We start from the raw sequence: 21,669 nt of genomic DNA on the forward strand, positions 1-21,669 counted from the left end.
ATAAAATCAAAATCCTAAGAACTATGAATCTATAGAGAAAAAACCTAGAGGAGAGGAAAAATCAGATCTAAAACTAAAAATTATGCGGATAATCTGTGTTTCTGGGCCAAAAACTAGGTTGAAATGCAGTCCAGAATCTATGCCAGTGACTTCTGTAATTCTGTAGATTGCGCACGTCACTTGGCCGCGTCGTCCACACGTTCGCGTCACTCAGCATTTCTCGTACCACGCGTGCGCGTCGTCCACGCATTCGCGTCGTTCGTGTAGCTTCCAATCCGCGTGGTCATGTCAGGCACGCGAGCGCGTCACTTCTCGCTGATCATCTCCTCAATTCCTTGTATTCCTTCCACTTTTGCATGCTTCCTCTTCGTTCTTTACGCCATTCCTGCCCTATGAAGCCTGAAACACTTAACACACAGATCACGACATCGAATAGTACGAAGGAAGATAAAAATATACAATTAAAAGGTCTTTAGAAAGCAAGTTATCAATCATAGAATATTTTTAGGAAGGAATTGTAAATACATGCAAATCATATGAATAAGTGGGTGAAGACTTGATAAAACCACACAATTAAATACAATATGAATCATAAAATATTGGTTTATCAATTTGGTTATATCCCGAGTAGGCATCCATAAAAGATAGGTATCGATATCCTGAGGCTTTGTTGACTAGAGCATCAATGCTCGAGAGAGGATAGGGATCTTTGAGACAAGCTTTGTTAAGGTCGGTGTAATCGACACACATCCTTCACTTTCCATTTTGTTTCTTTACCAAAACAACGTTAGCTAGCCATAATGGGTATTTTACTTCCCTTATGAGCCCTGCTTCCAGTAAGGCTTGTACTTGTTCCTTTATGACCTGTCCTTTCTGGTCCAAGCTTCCGACGCCTTTGTTGAGTAGGTCGGGAACCCGGGTACACTACGGGTTTGTGGGACATTAGGTCAGGATCTATGACAGGCATGTCGAAGGCTTTCCAGGCGAAGAGGTTGGAGTTTTTCCTTAGTAGGTCAATGAGCTGCTCTTTCAGGCCTCGCTCCAGATTAGCCCCTATATTTGTGATTTTGTCAGGGTGGCGCCGATTTGTACCTTTTCTATCCTGCCTCCAGGTTGGCGGCAGAGTTCTTCTCGAGTTCAGACTCCACCTAGCTCAATCGTATTGGCCTCTTTGCCTCCAGGGTTGCCTTTTAAATTAAGGCTTCTCATTCTAAATTTCAAAGGATAAAGTGAGATGCCAAAACTGTTTAGAAGCAAAAAGCTACTACCCTGCTCATCTAATTGGGACTAAGTTTCACTGATATTGTGAGATTCATTGTATATTCTCTTCTTTTATCCTATTTGATTTTCAGTTGCTTGGGGACAAGCAACAATTTAAGTTTGGTGTTGTGATGAGCGGATAATTTATACGCTTTTTGGCATTATTTTTAGATAGTTTTTAGTAGGATTTAGTTATTTTTTAGTATATTTTTGTTAGTTTTGTAGCATTTACGCACTAGGTTTTGGTCCCTCTAATGGTGGTAATTCTTTCTGCCATGGGGAAATTCATGCAGAGGTGAGGTGTTGAGACGATAGCTACAAGTCGGTTTAAGGTTGTCTGACCTATTAAGGCATTATATGCCAAATTTACATCTACCACAATGTAATAAATGCTTAGTGTCATCGGCATTGCACCCTTTCCAAAAGTGGTGTATAAGGAGATGTACCCAAGGGGTCGGATTGGCATATTCCCCAGTCCAAATAGCTTGTTGGGGTAGGCCTTTAAATCTTTTTCTTCTAACCCGAGTTTGTTGAAAGCGGGTTTGAATAGGATATCCGCCGAGCTATCCCAGTCTATCAAGGTTCTATGGAGGTTTGTGTTTGCGAGAATCATAGTTATCACCATGGGATCATCATGCTCAGGTGTTATCCCTTGGGCGTCTTCTTTGGTGAACGAGATAGTAGGTAAGTCGGGTATTCTGGCCTCGTCCACAACTTGGTATACCATTTTGAGATGCCTTTTTGGTGATAAGTTTGACATTCCTCTTCTAGCAAATCCCCCATTGATCATGTGTATGTGTCTTTCTGGGGGGTCTGAGGTGGACGTTCTTGTTGTCGCTCCTCTGCCTCCCTCCTTCTCTTCCTCGGGTCATCTAATTTGTCGGCCAGATATCTGTCTAGTTGGCCTTCTCTGACCAATTTTTTCATGACATTCTTCAAGTTGTAACAATTGTTGGTGGGATTTCCATAGAGCTTATGGTACTCCCAGTATTTTGTTTGACTTCCTGCCTTCTTATGTTTGATTGGACGAGGAGGTGGAAGTTTTTCCGTGTGGCAGATCTCTCTGTAGACGTCCACTAGAGAAACTCGGAGGGGAGTATAGTTGTGGTATCTTCGGGGCTTTTTTGAGTTTTGTTATTCCTTCTTCTTGGGCTCTTTTTCTTTTTTCGCGAGCTTGATGGGGCAGGTTTAGTCGTGGGAAAGGTTCCCTAAGTCGGTAGTTTTCTTCCATGTTGATGTATTTTTCTGCCCTTTCTTGGACTTCATTCAAGGAAGCTAGGTGCCTCATAGACATGGATTGAGATAATGAACCTTCTTTAAGGCCATTGACTAATCCCATGATCATGCCTTCAGTAGGCAGATTCTGAATCTCCAAGCAGGCTTTGTTGAACCTTTCCATGTAATTTCTGAGGGTTTCCCCGATTTCCTGCTTGACTCCTAGAAAACTTGGGGTATGCTTTGCTTTATTCTTTTGGATAGAGAATCTGGTCAAGAACTTCCTTGCCAGATCATTGAAGCCAGTTACCGACCTGGGGGGAAAGTTATCAACCACTTCATTGCCGCTTTAGTCAAAGTAGTTGGAAAAGCTTTGCAACTGGTGGCATCAGAGGCATATGCCAGGTACTTACTGCTTTTGAAGTTACTGAGATGGTGCCTTAGGTCAGTTGTTTCGCCATAGAGATCCATGTCAGGTGTTTTAAAGTTCCTAGGGACTTTGGCCTGCATGATCTCTTCTATAAATGGATCTTCTCTACCAAAAGGGCTTTCTTCCTGATTTGTTTGGTTATTCCAACTGCGAAGGTTGGCTTCCAACTTCAGGAAGTTTTCTTCTAGTTCTCTTCATCGCCTTACTTCCCTCCACAATTCCTGTTCTGCTTCTCGCTGTCGCTCAGCTTCATACTCAAGCTGCACTAGCCATTCTCGCTGGCCACAGACTAGACCTAGTATCTCGACCGTTTGAGAGGATTCTTCCTCTTTAGGGTGTGGATTTCTGAATGAATCCACTTTGGTTGGGGATTTCCTAATGGCCATTCCCCATGAGGACCATGCGCTTGTGGTGGTGGAGGTAATATGATGGCATGACCCTCTGGTTGGGGCTTAGTTTTAGATTCAGAGGCCGTATGACCGTCTTCATACTAGTGGTCTGCCATTGTTAAAGGATAAATTCCAGGTTCCCGGAAAAGGTGCCAATGTTCTGAGGTTTACCTTAGACGTTGATTTGGGCCTGAACGTGAGATCCAGGTCCCTTTATATGGCAGTGTCCTACTTGTTGATGCCGTGGTGCTGCTTGTTTGAGTTCTTCGTAAAGAGGTGGGGCTGGTACCTGCAAGAGACTCCAATGCTTAAGTTAGCAAGGGCTTTAGGCAGGTTTTTAGTAGACTAGAATATAAATATACTTAAGGGGTGTTAGTGTACTTATAGTAGAGTCGATAACCACCTTGGTTGGAGTAGTTCCATCTTTTCTGATGGATAACTGTTTCCTTTATCTTGTGAGTTTTTTGGGACCTATCTTTTAGTGAAGATACAGATCCCAGGCATGATTTTGGGGAGGCAGTTTCTTACTTTTGGGCAGGTAGAGCAAGGCTCCTTTGTCCGTGTCTGACCTTTCTAAAGAGGTCGGGCATGTCAGGGAGGCCACCCTTCTTGGTGGGCCTTTTTATTTCATTGGGCTTGGCTTTGCTTGTTGGGCCAGGGTATAAATAATTGGATATTTTTCTATCAGACATGCTACACATACAAGCTTTTTTGTCTTACAAGTCATACAAGCTGGGCCAAGCCTAACAAAAAGGACGCTTACCCATACGAGTGTGTTAACACGTGAACTACTCAACGGTTTCCATAGCGCGCTCACTCACCATTATGAAAGACGTTTCTTCTTCTTCCTCGATCAAAATCACAACCGTCAAGATTCAAACCACGTTTGAAAACTCTGAAAAAACTGTCAAAATTGTCGCCAACACTCGAGGAAATCAACAAGAAAACTTCAAAATCTCCATAAAAAATACCAAAAGATTATTCAAGGTACTATTTCACTAATCTTCCAGGTTTTTCACTTCTCTGTTTTTCATTTTGAATGCAAAACACTATATCGTCGTATTTCTGTTTATTAAGTATGTTCATTATGTGTTCTTGGTTGAAAATAAATGTTACTGTTCTCGTCAAACTATTCAAATCAGTGATAACTGTTTATGTACTATTTCGCGAATAGTTTAATGTATATTTTAAGGTGTTTTTTGCTTGTTTGCATGTTTGGAACTGAGTTTGAATGAATAGAAACTTTTGACTTTATTTCAAGTAAATTCGACTGTAACTGGTGCTGTTATTATTAAATATTATGTATATGGCTAGTATTTGGGCATATATCATGCGTATTCGAGTGTAACTGGTGATGTTTTGGGTGTATATCATGTGTATTCGAGTGTAACTGGTGATGTTTTGGGTATATATCATGCAAATTCGAGTGTAACTGGTGCTGTTGTCCTATACCATGTGTAACAAGAAACCGAGTATTGTCCTTGTACTTCTGGTGTCATTTTATGCATGTTTGGTTAACTTGAATATCATTTTAAACTCATATAATGTCATGTAAATCCAGAAAATAATAAAGGTATATGTGGCTGGTAATTGGGTGTATATCATGCATATTCGAGTGTATCTGGTACCGTTTTTGGTGTATATCATGCAAATTTGAGTGTAACTAGTGATGTTTTTATCTATTAACAATATTTTTTATTCCTTACAGTAAAAATGGCAACCAAGAACCCAGCTAGAAAAAAATTACAATGTAAGCACATATTTCTTAGACCATCTCAATTTTTTCTTCTATAAATATAGCTTATTTAAATGATTCTTGTTTGGTTTCTTTACAACAAACCAAGGATTTGAAATGCTCCACAAGACTATTAAATGAAAAGTTCCAAAACATGAGCGAAAGAAAGAAGGCCATCGTCCAGGAATCAGGATTTGATGGTTTGATGCACATCCCTCCGATGAATGTACCACATAAACTCTTGAAGGAGCTGGCATATTCCTTTAATTTTTCAAAAAATAAATTGGACACCCGACACGGTGCATTGACCATTAAACCCAAAAAAATAGGAGCTTCCATTGGCCTGAATGCATCTGGTAACTGATTACACAAAACTTTTATACTTTCATTCTTTGTAATCTATTCTTTTGATCTCATGTAATCAACAAATAAATTGAGGTGTATATGGCTAGTATTTGGGTGTATTTCAAGTGATTTGGAGTGTAATTGGTGATCTTTTTTACTGCTTCTGTAGGGGACCTATTTTCCGAAAAAGTTAATTTTAAAGAGCTATCCGAGGAGAACAAAGAACTTTATAGAAGGTTCCAGGGGAAAGCATTGAAGAATCTAACTGATGAGATGATGAATATTGGTGTTGACACAGATCAAGATTGCCTAATGTTCAAGAGAATTTTCATCCTCTATATTCAAATGGCGTTCTTGTTGCTGACTATCATAAATAAAGTATTTCTTGTCCACATGCCTCTAATTTTTTGACTGGACAACATAAGGGAGTGGAACTGGGGAAGCCATGTCCTTTATTTCATCATCAAGGGCATAAGCCAGCACCAATTGAAAAAGAAAAAATTCATTGACGGCTGCCTCTATGGCTTGATGATTGTATATTTTCATGAAATAAAACACAGAAACAAGAAAGCAAATGCAATCCTTGGACTGCCCTGGGTGATGCATTGGGATAGGGAGCTACTTCTTCAGAGGATCAAAGCTGAAATTAACGGTCATATGGTAACTGAACAAAATACTCTCTCTAACTTGGGTGTATTTGATTTATATAGATGGTGTAAACTAATGTTTTAACTGTTTTAGGGCATCGTCAAGAGGGTATAACTGAAAAAGAAATTGAAGAAAATAAAAGAGGAAGAAAAGAAAGAAAAAAGAAAAAGACAAAAAAGAAGAAGGAAAGTTCATTGGAGAGTGATGTTGCTATTTCCTCTAAGTTTGAGTTTGATAAAGACTCAGAGGAAGTAACAAAAACAAGAAAACAACCAACCAGAACAGCAAAAAAGTAAGTAATATTTTTTAGGGTGTTTTTTGCTAATGATTGTTTAATATCCAAAATGGTACCCAGAAAGAGGAAGCAGATTGTGGAGGATTCCTCTTCGGAAAGTGAAAGAGGATCTGATGATGAGTAAGATTCTGAAATTATCATTGCATTAATATGTTTTTTGTTTATATCTAAATTTTATGTATTAAAAGAGTGATTCTCATTTATTGTCAGAAGTGAAGAATCAGAACTAATAATAAAAAAATTAAAGAAAAAAATTCAGACTCCACCAAAAAAGTATGCATTGCTTTCGAGGGTATTTTATCATCAATTTTGTTGTGTTTGTGTAATTGATACTTCTTTGATTTCCAGGATGCGATTCAGAAAAAGAAAGCACATTGTTGAGGATTCGTCTTCTGAACAATAAACTGAATCCTATGATTTGTAAGATACGTTGTAAAGTTATCTTACTCTTTTTCATTAAAATTTTATTTGTTAAAATATTCTTTTGCATGTACTGTCAGAACTGATGTCAGAACTAAAGAAATACAAGAATTTTTTAGAGAATCAAAAAAGAAAAAAATGAAAAGGCTACACAGGGGTATGTTGAATTTGCATGTATATTGCCAATTTTAAGGTGTTTTTGTTGCTGATAATTGTTTTTGCTTTTCTAGTATGAAAGAAAAAAGGGCAGATATACTGGAAGCTACGATCCCCTCGATGGAAGCTCATTATGATTCATCCAAAATGTAAGATCCTTTATTTGATATAACTTCATAGATCTTGATGTGATTAAATAGTCTACTTTTACTGAATCATGTTTATTTTTTCCTTAGAATGCTGGAGGTAAACTTGGGAAGTGAAAATGATCTTGTGTTTCAAACACAGATGGATCAAATTAGTGTAAACAAACCCAGTGATAGCATGTAATTTCTATTTTTATTGCCATTTGCTTAATTCTTGTGTTATCATCTTCTACTTCTGATTATATATATATATTTTTTAGAAAAAAATCTCTTTAATGTTTTATTCAAGAAAAAAAAAGGCAGAAAAAAAAGAAAAATCTGCAACTATGTAAGTTCTTAAAAAATAAAGGCTATGTTTCTATTCAATGCTTCAAGTGTATTCTGACATGATTTTGGTGGAGTTCAGGTTGGGTGTAGAATAAGAATCATTTAGTGACCTGTCTCAACAACAGATGATCGTTGTTCAGAAGGAGACACATTCACAATTTGAACTGCTCGAGATGTTAGTTTTTCAACTAAATTTCAACCTTCTAAATTCTATTTTAAGGGATTTTGTTAACTTTTTATTTTTGTCTTGGTTAGAGTTCCGCTTCAAGTATGTCTGCCTCCATCGGAGACGAGCGCCAAGCCGTATGGAGAGTGAACTAACCCCACCAAAGTCTCTGAGTGAAAAAATTAGAGAAGAAACAATTAAGGGGTAAGGAATAATATTTAGTTAGATGTCTTTTATATATAGGTGTATTTAGTTCTTATTTGAGTGCATCTCTAGTGAATTAAGGTGGATTTAGTTTTTTTTCTTATTTAAACCCTTTTCTTTAACCGTGCAACACTCCACAACCCCATCAACCTGCTGATGGAACACCTACAGAACCAATAGCTCCGTCTAAAATGTAAGTTCTACACAATATAACTTTCTTTCATTATCATTCATATATTCTTATTCTTATAGTATTTTATATGTCAACATGCAGTCAACCAACCCTTCAAGCCACTGCTGCGTTGATGATGATGGCCAGGACAGTATCCTTTACACCGAAAGAATTCCCTGCGCCGTTGAAGATTTAAAGGAACTGGTGGAGCAAGTTGCTAACACAGGGGTTGCGGCAGCCTTGAATTTTGCAGAGGATAAAAATCCCCCGCTCCAAAAGTTTGAAAATTTCGAAACTCCACTTTGCCTCTCTAAAAACTGTTACACATATTGAAGCTGAGGTAATCTTAGAATAAGATTAATGATTTTATTATGAGTTGTGACTGCAATGTTGATGTAATTAATTTGGGTTTTTTGGTTTTCTAGATTGTGACTGCAATGTATCTAACTCTCAACAAAACAAGGATCAAAAGATTTGAAGAACAAGTTTACTACCTACCCCCATTATTGTGGTAAGGTGTATTAACCTTAAATTCAGTGTATTTATGTAATATATTGTGTGTAGAATATGGCTTTGGAGAATCATGGCGGTGGCGAGTTCTTACATTTAAAAACAAAAAGCCAATCGATATTCAGGACTACTCAATGTTCATCCCTTATTTGGACATGAAAAAATTGGCATCCCATCCATATGTAAGTTTTCGTTTCTAAAACTTATTATCACAATTCTTTCGATAGTTGCAAATTAATCTAAAATATTGTTTTGTTTGACCAAACTTCAAATATTTGCCCCAATTTGCTATGCAGATCATTGGTGGATATGGATGGCGGATGTTAAAAAGAGGAAATTTTGTATCATTGACCCGTATCACAAGACTTGTCCCTCGAAAGAAAGAATGAAACTTAATAGATTTGTGTAAGTTGATTCTATTTTCTCTATAAATTCCTTGGTTTTTGTCTGTTGTTAGCAATATATGAATTGGGTGTAGTGTTGTTATTTGGGTGTAATCGGGTTTTAAAATGTAGTCTTTCTTATATTTTGCTTTTTTTTAGTTTTTAGGACTATGTGATTTCTAGAATGAGGGTATTTACCGGAGGGAAGCCTCTCATTAAAAAGGATGATCAAATTGAACCGTCATATGTCGACATTGCAGGGCAGAAAATGAGGTATAAATCTTTCTCGCTGAGAAAAATTGTCTTTTTTCTTACTATCCTATTTTATTTTGCTAATTTATTTTTGTTTTTAGCTTTGATTGTGCAGTTTATGTAATGAAATGGCTTGAGATACTTGAACCGAAAAACATTAGAAAGGACAAATGTGACTAGGAGAATTGGACGCAGGTAATTATGTTTAAAAATATATAACTCTGTATTACTTTGCTAAATTAACGGAGTTTAGTAAAAAGAAATTTCTTTAAACTGTAGGCGGAGGTGGACCATTTCAGAGTTGAATATGCTTCGCGAATTCTGTTTCATGAGATGAATCAAGATAAAGATAGAGCCATTCAAGAAAGTGAAGCAATCAGATTGTCCAAGCCGTTTCCAGCATTGTTGAGTCCTTATTGTCAGTTAGACTCAGATGATATTGACAGTGATTAAATGTTGTATAGTTTGTGATTAGTTTAAACAGATACTTTTTGTATCGATTGTGGATATTTAATCCAATCTTATTATAAATTTGTTTGCATTAATAAACTTCTATAGAGCTGTCTGTTCTGTATTCAAAAGGTGTTAATTATAGGTTCCAAAAATTCAAGGGAAACAAAGATCAAATATACTAATACGCCGAATTCCTTTTATAATACACCCAAAAAAACGGGGAATACACCCTTATTGCGTGCTTATATATTTCTCTTTAATAAAATCTAACCAGGAGTTATGGCAATTTAGAAATTTGAATTGTTACCCTCCTTAGCTATTGAATATATATATATATTGAGAATGTAAAAAACAAGAGCATGCAAAAACACCTAAAAATATTCATCGGTACACCCAAATAGTGTCACTCTACACTCTAAACATGTCCTGTGCTACTGCATCTCTGAACTGATATTTCATAACATGTCCATGACATTGGCTTGAATTTCATTGCACCAATGATCTGCCATAAAAAAGGTTCAACTGTGAAAAAATAAACTCACATATTAGCAAAACTATTAACAATAATAAACTCAATTACCCACCTTGTTTAAAGAACATCACTTTTACCTCGCTTACAGCTATCATTTTCTTTTTCTTTGGAGCATTTGCAATATGTTTTTCCATCTTTGAACCTAGTCTATTTTTGGGACATCCTCTTGTTCTCACCCGTGGAGGGCTTCGAAGCTCGTTAATAGCTTCCAAGTTAGCATCTTCATAAGATAACGAACATTTTCCGTTATTTTTGGCTTTGTGTTCTTGCATGTCAACCATGGTATTATCATAAGCGCGGTGCAGAATCGCAGTGAGCTCCTCAGATTCTAATGCAAATTCACATATATTCTGCGAACGAGACACCAATTCGTCAAATCTCTTGCTTCTTGGCTCTAACAGAGGCTCATCGTGGCTGGTCTTGATGTGTGTGCATCTCCTTTTACGTTCTTGCTCTATCGTTCCAACATGTATCTCAATGACACTTTGTTTACTCGTTCAAAGCTTAACACGATTAGAGTGTGACGGCACAATATTCCTCTTGTCTCGAATAATAAGCATTGGCATTTAACTTCGGCTGCTACTGCGTCGTATGTAACCGTAATCTTGTTAAATGTTGACTTGGAAACTTGTTCTACAACTTTGTATACCGTATAGCCTATAGCGGAGTGCTTTGATCTTGTGATGCAATTCACCTTTCCTCTTAATTGTGCTTGGACTTCCCTAAAATCATCGTGAGTATACACGTGTTGAAACTGAGCTTCTATTGAGAATTATTTTGCACACGATATGATGGTATGAAAATATGCAGCATCCGATTCTCTCTCTCTTTGCTCCTTGCTTCCTAGGCAATTGTCGTATTGTTTGACGAATTGGATAAGTGAGTTGTACCGCGTAATAAACTTGTTAAAAAAAACATGCATGCTCTCTCTCCTTTGTGTGCTTCGCATCCAGGCACAGAAGTGGTGATCGAGATAATCTGGAATCCATATATGACGGTCTTTGAAAAGTTTTGCAAAAAACACCTAAATCAAAACTAGGATACACCCAAGAACTTGCAATGTACACCACTGATATAAAATTAAAAAAAAATATCTAAAAGCCATTTGTTATTCCCAAGACCGTACTTCATCAGAAAATTATTCCAATTTCTATCGAATGATTCTTTCGTAAGAGAGTTCCAAACAACATGTCTCATCTCTTGTTCAATTTCTTGATGTCTCTTGTAGCCATTTAATTTTCTTGGAATCTTCTTTATTTTGTGCCAAATACACCACCGGTGAATTGATGTTGGTATACAAGCCTTAATGGCTCTTTGCATCGATGTGCATTGATCGATGAGAATGCCTTTCGGAGCATTTTCTCCCATGAAACGAAGCCAACATTCGAATAACCATTTGAATGATTGAGTATCCTCATTTTTCATCAAAACGCATACGAGAAGTGTTAACTGACTGTGGTGATTCACCCCGACAAAAGAACCAAAAACCAGATTATATCTAAATATGACGAAACAGAAAAAAATAGTTAAATCTACCAAAATAATCTCTCTGTACACCCAAAAACATGCAATGTGCACCTTCGCTACAAATTTAAAAAACAACATTACCTGAACAGCATAAACCAGAACTGAATATTACCTGTTTGTATTGTAGGTGGTATCAAATGAAATAACATCTCCAAAATACTCACAGGCAGCCCTACTCCTTGCATCCGCCCAAAAGGCAATCTTAATCAACTAATCGACCTCGAGTTCGAGCTCGAAAAAGAAATTCTAATTCTTCTCTTTCATTCTTAATAAGTATTTTCCGAATTCCTTTGCATCCTCTAGTTTTGAAACATTCCGCACTTCTCTCGTGATGTAATTTCTCTCATCTTTTTCGATAAAATTTAACTCGCGGTGACCCCAGTTGCTGCGACAAATGATTGGTATGTTATGCTTGGTCTGATTTTGGCTTCCTCGTTATTCTCTATTGTATAACGTACGGACATGGTTAGTTCCATGTACTGTTTAAGCATCTTTGCTTGATTTAAACAGTAGGGTCCGAATGATGCAACACGACCTTCGAAATGATCCAAATACCAATGTCCTTCAATATATGTATATAAGTTCTTGCAGGTCAATTTAAACCAGCTGAGCGATTTGTCTTCTCAGTCGGAGATATTTTCGATTTCCATTTCCCTTCTCTGCTACATATAATCAATTGGTTCTTAATTTTATCACCCTTCTTATTTGTGCTCCAACCTCTTGTAGAAAAATCTACAGCTTTCGAATAATCTTTGTAAAATTTTACAGTATCTTCAAGCGTCTTCAAAGTCATCCCAACCTTTAGAACAAACTCCTCATCAACATCGCACAGAAATTGCAAAATACACCCAAAAAAGTCCACAATACACCATATTAAAAGCTAAGATAAACTATAGAATGCAACAACAACTATTCAATAAGCATCAAATAGAAACTAAAACAATTCAACTGTAAATTCTCAAACTATGAACAAACTGCATTGTCTAAATTCAAACCACACCTCACTACTTGATTCGAGTCAACACAATAATACAATTCACCCTCGTTCAATTGAAAAGTCAAAACATGTAAATACACCTAAAATCTCCTTTATTACACACAAATATGTCTGATTTACCCCAAAAAATATGATATAAAATGGACAGTAATGGATAGCAATTTTTACCAGAACAACTACATTACATTCAATTTAAACAATCAACAATGAACAACAATTTTCACGAGTAAGGTTCACAACATTATTCACCTAGATAATCATAAACTACCACAACTAGAAAATGGATTAATACAGACAGATTTAGTCTTATTACAGACGGATTTTTGGTTACCGACAAAATTACCGACGGATTTTGTCCCTCTGTTAAAGCCCCATCGGAAATTATTTACCGACGAATTTTTTTCCGTCGGAAAATTACAGACGGATTTTTACCAGTTACCGATGGATTTTTCCTCTGTAAATTTTTTATCTATTTCCCAAAGGTGACAAACTTTCCGACGGATTTTCCGTCTGTAATTACAGACAGATTTTTTGACGGATTTTCCGTCTGTAATTACAGACAGATTTTCAGACGGATTTTTCGTCTGTAATTATAGACGGATTTTCCGACGGATTTTCCGTCTGTAATTATAGACGAATTTTCTGATGGATTTTCCGTTTGTAATTACAGACGGATTTTTCGACAAATTTTCCGTCTGTAATTTGAACCTTGGAAAATCATTTCACACTCTGATTACAGACAGAAAATCCGTCTGTAAATCCGTCAGTAAGGTAAAATAATTTTTTTATTTTTTTAATTACAAAATAAACTTGTTTTCATACAAATAAATATAAATTTAATACAAATTTTTATCTAATTTGTATTCAAATATTTATAATATTTCAAAAAATAAATAAATTCATCGTATTATCAAACTAAAAAAAATACTATAAACAAACAAGTTAATATATTTCAAAATATAAACAAAGTGTTGATACATCAATTATAATAACAAGTAACAACCATACATCAACAAAGTGCATTGATACATCAACTATTGTCCTCTAATTAAGTCAAAATATACAATAAAGTTGCTTAATTAGGTTCTAAAATTGGAACTTCATCTGTATAGAAACCATTCATCATTATTGTGTCCATTGATTCAAACAGTGGGGTCATGAATTGATCCTCTGCCTCAGGCTTCTTTGCCTCCTTATATTTTTCCATTTTTCATCTGTTTTCCAAGTATCAAATTCTGACAAAAATAAAAAATAGTGACAGCATAATCTATATACAGTGTATTCTTCATCTCAAGTAACAAATTCACAAGTGAAGCTCACCTCAACATCTGATCTAGTTCCAGTAACTTTCGATTTGGCGCTGCAAATTTAATAGGAGAAAAAGAGAAAGAACCTGGTGGTGCTTCTTTAATCTTTGCAGAATCTTGAACTAGAACAGGAGTCTCCTTAATAACTGGTGGTGCTTCTTAATAACTAGAAAGTATACTCCTGTACTCAATGATTGTGAATAAAAAAGGTAATTTAAAGCATAACCCCCAATAGGAAAAAAATAAAAATAAAGGTGTATTCTTTTCTTTTAAAAAAGGTCAGAGAGAAATGAGAGATCAGCAGAGAAGCAAATACACTGATGATGGATGCATGTAGAAATCAAGTAAGAAAGAAAGATACGAGATGAAAAGAAAGTTGTAGTAGAAGCAATATATAGTCGTATATATGCTCCAAAATAAAAAGCAACAACCCACTGATCTTTCTCCTTCTCTTAAAGCAAACAATTAAGAATACACTTAGCAAGAAGCCTTTTTTATATTAATCTTTATAGACACAGTATATGGACTATTAATACCCTTAGCAAAGGAAGTAGCCAGTGCAAGAAGCCTAAATGTTCACCACAAGAAACAAGATATCATAAATCAGATGAAAAAACCTATAACTCAAATAGGTTGAGTAATACCCACTAGCTACCAAAACCCTCTGTCAGCTATAGAGATTAAGGTGCTCACCTCCACTGTGCTCCTCCCTTCCCGAGCATTATAGTCTATATTGGCATCAACAACTAGCTAAAAAGTAAAAATTTAGTCAAGTGAAGAGAAGAGTATCACAATCTTAACCAACAGAACATCGTTTACTTATTTACAGATAAAATCAACAGATGATATGAGTAGAACTTGAGAACTTGCCTGAGACTTTGATTGTTCATGTTTGTTTCATTTCTTCCCCTTTGCTACGGAAGCAAGCCTCACCAAAATTTTGAAAATGTACTTACACTTTCGAGCCAACAGTTGACAATTACGCTATACAAGCATCCCTGTCTTTTAGTATAGGTTACATGATTGTCAACTGAAACTAAACGGGATACTTTTCTATTTTCTGAACTGCTATAAATTTCTCAATTATTTTTCTAACAATTTATTGCTTGCGTTGATCAACTTTGTGCTGTGAGAAGAAATTAAAAAAAAAGCAGTTTAAATTTTTTGCATGATAATGTTTCATTACCAAGTAATTAAGCATTTCCCCCTCTCTTTACTTTTATGTCTTTCCCTTACTTTCACTTTTCAACTTTATATGATGTTTAATTTAACAGTCAAAACTTTGTTGAATCAAGTTAAACAAGGTTGTACCCTAATTAACCCACTGATTTAATTTTAGATCCTTTATTATCAGGCATGTTATATATACAATCAAAGAAAAGTAACCAAATAATTATATATAAAAAAAAGATAAAGGAAAGCAATCAAAGAACAAATTTGAACAAAAAGAAAGAAGCAAATGAAAGATAATAGATAGGTGTTTGCACTGACCTTCCTCTGCCTGGCCTGTGCTAAAGAACCTTCAAGCTGTTTCTCAAGATTCTGCAGCTCCTTTATGCTCAATGGTCCAAGATCTTCCCCAAGCAAGTGCCTGTGTTTTACATTGCCAAGTAAATTTTGTAATATAATTTATATATATTCCATTATATATTATAATTTTTGCTAATAAATTCAATTATTATTACTATATAAAATCAATTTAACAATTTTTTAATATAAAAATATCTTCATGGAAGCAATCATTTAATATTATAACATACATATCCATATTATTAATTTATTATTGAAAGGTATGTAATTAACTTTAAGTGTTTATTGTAATTATCATTATTATTAGAAGGGAAATAAGTGAATAATACCTCTGAGTCCTTTGTAGAGACTCATACTTTGCCTTTAGCTTTGATACCTCCTAGTACCAGCTCTGATTATTGCAACACATATTAAAAAATTATTCAATGAAAATTACTAAGATCTAATTAGTATCTATATATGATATGCATCCCATTGTTAGTTGAATGGCTTAGAATTTAAACTTCATTAATCTTTATTGTCAAAGATAGCAATCTTCTTGCATTGTTTAAAAATTGCTACACTTTTTAGATATACATAAGTAATGATAGTTGGCTAATAACTCTGCTGTTCAAAAAATAGAAAAGACTAACATGCAAGTACAAAACAGAAAACTTCAATTCACAAAATCAGATTAATTATATTTCATAACTTCATAGTAATAAATACAGTAAAGTACAATTAATAATTCTTTATGTACATCACTTTAACTATAAGGTGTAATGGTATATTCTACACAGTGAAACCTAGCCACCCTTAAAACTAAGTTATCAACAGTATGATTATAATGTAATTTACCCAAAATAGTTGAGAATCTCAACTATTTGATCTGCTAAGTCTTCAACAGAAGGTATAGGGTCATCAGGACAAATTGCACCAATTCCCAACTGCAACAACTCTTGTGGAAGTTCCAAGAGGAGAAACTATGTGAATTATAAAGTTCACATTCTAAATAGAAAAGAAAATGTATATTGAAATCAATCTCTTACAGACCTCATGTCCAGGAGGACTGATATGATATATGCAGAAGTTGTGAAGCAGCAAAGAAGCTGCCTCTGGACAGAAAAATAATCCTTGGAAACATGACATATCTGCACAAACAGATAAGTGAACAATTAATTCAGCCTTCCAAATAAAATAAAAAGAATGGATTAAAGAATACACATAAGCACTCACAATTTAGTGCTAGGTCTGGATAAGTGATCAGAGCTGGTTTCTCAGGATCCCCATACACTATAACAGACACAGAACCACAACCAGTTCGAATGTGATGCTCTTGAAATGATCAATATGATTTGTAACCAAAATACAGGCAAAAAGAAGAAAGAGGCAACAGAACCAAAGTTAGAAAACTGAGGAATGAACAAAAGAACCACCTCCTAAGCAAAGGATATCCTTTATTTTGAGTTATGCAAAGATTCTAAATCAACCTTTTTTTCAAACTGTTTGTTCCCTAACATTGCCCCTTAATAGGACAACCAAACTAACAAGCAATAACACCACATTAACTCAAATAATAAGGACAAGGAAAACAAGAAAGTATAAAATTTTCCACAGGAAAAGAAAAAGCAATCACAAGGACTAGCAAATATAGTTCACTTGTTAATGCATACTTACAGGGACAGATGCAGGTTTACAAACAGTCAGCACGTCTAGTTCTTTTTGGAGAATCGGAACCTCGCAAGCCATCACAGGCGGTTCATGCCTAAAATCTTTGCGGCATCAGTTTCAAGCTCAATCACTTCTAAACCACAAAAGTAAAAATGCAAAGCTTTCAGTGCAAAGACAAACCTGTGTACAAAATGGCTAATCTTCTGTGATGATTTAACTATGTATGAAACTGGTACCCTCTCACCATCAACTTGAATCCTTCCACATTTCACTGCACTAACCTACAACAAGCAACTAAATTGTATTAAAAAGCAGCTCTTTCCTTTGGAGGTTCTGCTAAGGGTACTCGTTCATGATATAAAAGAGGGAACTTTTTAATGATAAACATAAGAGTTTAAGTTTTCAATAACATGAAATACATAAGTTGTGTCCTAATACTATAATTTCTGCATAGATAAATTTATCTGCTACAATAAGTGATTAAGAGAAGCCATAATCTAGAAGTTCAATTCCATTCTATATCTATAAGAGTTCAACGAATTTCACTGTATTGCTAGAACACTGATTAATTAAGAATGTGCAATTCTAGGGTTCCAAAAACAATTAACCAAGATGAATGTTGAAAGCAATGCATTTATCCACACAAAAAAAAACACAAATAGAGTAGAATCATGGAACAAGCTCAGAACAGGTGATCAAATCCCTAAGCTGGAAATTAAAAACACTTAAATAGAAGAAAGAGAATGGAAAAGGGCAAAATTACCATCTGTTTTGAGATACCAGCATGTGATAGAAACTGCAACAGGAACAAGAAGCTCAATCAGCATCAACAACAACAAGAAGATAGAAACTGCGAAGAAAAATTGATAAATCTAAAATTGGCACAGAAAAATTGAACCCTAAGCAACAGAATCACAAGGAGGGGGCTCGTGCGATGCAATGGATGATAGAGAGAGATCGTGCGACGTGAGCAGTCGCGGTAGCGGCGAAAGCTTCCGATAACTCAGAGGAACAACCGAACAATGGCAGTAGAGGCGGTGGCGGAGGAGGAGGAGGAACGAAAGAGAGCGTGACGGAGAAGATCCATTGGAAAAGGAGGAATTAATTGCGTGAAATTGAAAATCTAACCTCCAAACTTTGGCTAAATTAGCGGATTGCAGATTTGGATTTGAAAGGAGAGAGGCGAGCAACACCCCGAGAAGATCCGGGAACGGGTGTGACGGAGCTTCTGTGCGACTGAACCAAAGCTGAGATGCGCTGCTAATGGAGGATTTAGAAGGGATGAGTGTGTAGATTTGTAGAAGTATCGTGATTGAAACGGTGAGCTTTTCAGTCACTACCCTTATTTTAATATTTTTCGACAGAAAATTTTAAATTACAGACAGAATTTTCTGTCTGTAATAATTTAATAAAATATATCATTTTTTATTTAATTATAGACAGATTTTTCCGTCTGTAATTATTTTTCATGAAAAAAATTAATTTTTTGACGGAATTATCGATGGATTCTCTTTTTCGTCTGTAATTTATGCTAATTCATTTTTTTGTTTTCCGACAAAAAATCCCTCTGAAATTCCCTCTGTATTTTAGTGGGATAAAATCCGTCGGAAATATCCGTCTGTAATAACTAGTTTTCTAGTAGTGTACTAATAAAAACATTAATCGGAATTCAACCACACCTCACACGCACTTCATTTGATTTAAAACAATAACTCACTTCGCTCTGGTTCAGCTGACAATTTGAACCTGAATCATTCATTATTTTTAAAATAATTTCAGAGCTTGATTTCAAAACGAACGTAGAGAACAAAGGAAATCGAAAAAAATGAAGAAAAAGAACGTAGAGAGAAATACACGAAAACGACGAAAGAGAATGCAGAGAGAACGCACGAAAACGAATGAAGAAAAACGCAAAAAAATTCGAAAAAAAAAAACGAAATCCTTTTGAAAAAAAGGTTATATATTCGCGCGTTGATTGAAATCTGTTAAATTAAGAGGTGCGTGGAATGAGCGTGTGTAAGACGCGCACGTGAGAATGGTTTGGGAAAAAAGAATTTGTATGAACTTGTATGATAAAATAACTTGTACGTAGATAATAATTGTTATTTTTATTGCATTCATTTAAGTCAATTGCTACTACGGTCTAATTCAGTTTTGTTTTCCATTCTTAACCTCTCAACTATTTTAGCCACTCAACTATTTTAGCCACTAAAAATATCACTTATTTAATATTAATAATTGATTTTGATATATACGTATTCTATATTTTATTCTAATCCATATTTTAATATACGCGTAATATTGTTAAATATTTTATACAATAAACTTATCAAATGAGAAATACGTAACGTAGAACATAATGTTTTTTTGGTGGAGATTTTAGGCCTGCTTATAGAAATGATGTATTTTGGGTGGAATTGCTATTAAGAAAACAAAAGTTAGGCCTTAATAATACAATGAAGGTTGAAGTAAGTGTATACTAATTACCTTGTCAATTAAATTTAAAAATCAAAGTAAAGCAGGTCAAATAATCCCCCTTCAGCTCATGTTTCAATTCAAATGGTTGACTGACATAGTCATCACTCATCAGACATTTATATAATGGTTGAGAGTTATAGTATACATTAGCTTAACGATGTGTTGATTTGATACATCACTACAAGATTTATATATATTTGTGGGTATTTTTTAGAGGGGGTTTTTAAAAACCTCTGCAATTTATTTTATATGTGGCATTTTGATAAACTCCCACCAAATACCTAACAATAAAATCAATTACCACATAATTAAAATTTTTTCAAAATCCAAGAAACACTCGAAGAGAAATAAGAGAAGGGTGAGAGCTCACCGAAACCCTAAGCTCACTGTAGACATCTCCACCGCCGTCTCCATCGCCGCCGTCACCGCCGTCGCGGCCGCTAAAGTTAATCTCCTTTCTGCTTCTGCTATAAAGCTACTGAGATTGAGCTAAGGCGCTTCCTTCGTCAACGCGTTTTCAGATCTAATTGCAATGCCCAAGCCTCTGAGATTGAGAGAAACCGCTTCTTCGGTTAACTCTCCTTGGACAATGACGCTCGTGTTCTCCATCGACATTCTATCCTTTCTGTACGCTCTTCTTTTCACTCATTCTCAATTTCTGGTTCTCCTTCTCTTTTTCCTTTTTATTCATTTTCTTTGTTTTTAATTCTCAGATTCTGCATGATTTGTTATGTGATATAGCATTCGATGAGTTTTATTATCTATTGATTGATAACACTGTTTCAAATTCTCAAGCACTCCAAGTGTTCGATGAATTGTTTATTCTCTTAATTGAAATCCTGATAAATTGATTTGCTAATTTTTGAATTTTGATTTCGCGACACTCTTTTACTTTGATACTAATGTATATATTTGAAATCCTGATAAATTGATTTTATTTAGAAACAGCTATGTTGCTTGAATCTTAGATTACAATGAAAATCCATGTGAGCATGAATAACTTTACCTTAAATCCTCTTGTATTTGTGTTTATTGTTCTGTTCTCATCATTTAGCCTTTGAGGTGAAAAATAAAAGAAAGAAAGAAAGATAAGAAGAGATACTAAGTGTTTGAGACTCTACAGAGGCTAGATCCTTGAAGTACTGAAAAACTGGTTAGAGAAGAGCACTCAAGTTGTTGTCACTAATGACGAGCGTATATTAGGACTAGGAGATCTTGGTTGCCAGGTAAACATAGATACTGATTGTGGTTTCTTTCTTATTTAATTTGAAGTTTGTTATTTGAATTTCCCATCATCAATGCATCTCTATCTAGTTTATTTTGATATATTAGTATTTGTATATATTTTATTTTGCAGGCTGTTGTTTTCACAGATATTAGTCTTGAGAAAGCTATTGAGTTCAATGATTTTTGCCACACTCATCAGCCTCCTATTGCTTGTATCAAAACTGAAGTTAGAGGTTTTTTGTAGAGGAAAAGCCAGTTCTGGACTCGGAACTTTGGCATGCATGTGCTGGTTCCCTTGTTTCTTTACCTGCAGTTGGGAGCCATGTGGTATACTTTCCATAAGGTCATAGTGAACAAGTATGTTGAAATATGATATTATTATCATTATTATTATTATTATAAAGTGATGATCATTTTTCTGGGCTTGAAGATTGTTTCTTGCCTCTTGTCTCTTTATCTTGTATTCTTGTTGCCTTAGCTTAGCATGATCTGATTTAATCCTCTTGGAAGCTCTAATTTAACTAGGCTGATTTTTTCTAATTTTTTCAGGCGAAATTTCTAATATGTTTCAACTTAAATATTTTTAAGTTGGTTGATATTTCTAAGTGTATTGAGGCACAGTTATCCAATTACAGATCCTGATGTGGAAGGTAATTAATTAAATTTGTCCACGTAAGTTAAATTCTTAACGAAAAATTATTAGGATTCTCAGTATACATTATAACTCTTACACTGATGTATTAATTGAATTACAAATTATTAACGAGTGTTATAATAAAATTACTTTAACCTATGTGGCATAAATTGATTGGAGTTATGTTACTCTTAGAGCACCTAATAACAACTCATTTTCTATAAAGATACGATTAATTCATCCATATTTATGTTAACACTTATCAATTTTGGATGTTCATA

General features: G+C 35.1%; 2 long non-coding RNA genes and 1 other non-coding gene across 4 annotated transcripts; 1 reads left to right on the plus strand and 2 right to left on the minus strand.

The window, feature by feature from the left end:
* Positions 1-13,520: 13,520 nt before the first annotated feature.
* Positions 13,521-15,980, minus strand: LOC127745775 (uncharacterized). The gene is made up of 2 exons (XR_008007302.1): positions 15,729-15,980; positions 13,521-15,460 (listed from the first exon to the last, which is right to left on the minus strand). It is a non-coding gene; the product is annotated as an uncharacterized LOC127745775 (long non-coding RNA).
* A 458-nt stretch (positions 15,981-16,438) lies between these two features.
* LOC107479797 (uncharacterized) lies at positions 16,439-18,307 on the minus strand. Of its 2 annotated transcripts, XR_008007301.1 has the most exons (6): positions 18,178-18,307; positions 17,813-17,845; positions 17,230-17,330; positions 17,056-17,150; positions 16,615-16,671; positions 16,439-16,529 (listed from the first exon to the last, which is right to left on the minus strand). It is a non-coding gene; the product is annotated as an uncharacterized LOC107479797 (transcript). The 2 variants fall into 2 exon arrangements; XR_002372558.2 differs by lacking the exon at positions 17,813-17,845 and having other exon boundaries at positions 17,056-17,143; positions 18,178-18,301.
* Positions 18,308-19,815: 1,508 nt separating this feature from the next.
* LOC110279337 (uncharacterized) lies at positions 19,816-21,669 on the plus strand. Its single transcript, XR_008007415.1, has 4 exons — positions 19,816-20,154; positions 20,651-20,753; positions 20,885-21,111; positions 21,304-21,669. It is a non-coding gene; the product is annotated as an uncharacterized LOC110279337 (long non-coding RNA).

Source organism: Arachis duranensis, chromosome 3 (genome assembly GCF_000817695.3).
Source record: "Arachis duranensis cultivar V14167 chromosome 3, aradu.V14167.gnm2.J7QH, whole genome shotgun sequence".
NCBI lineage: Eukaryota > Viridiplantae > Streptophyta > Magnoliopsida > Fabales > Fabaceae > Arachis > Arachis duranensis.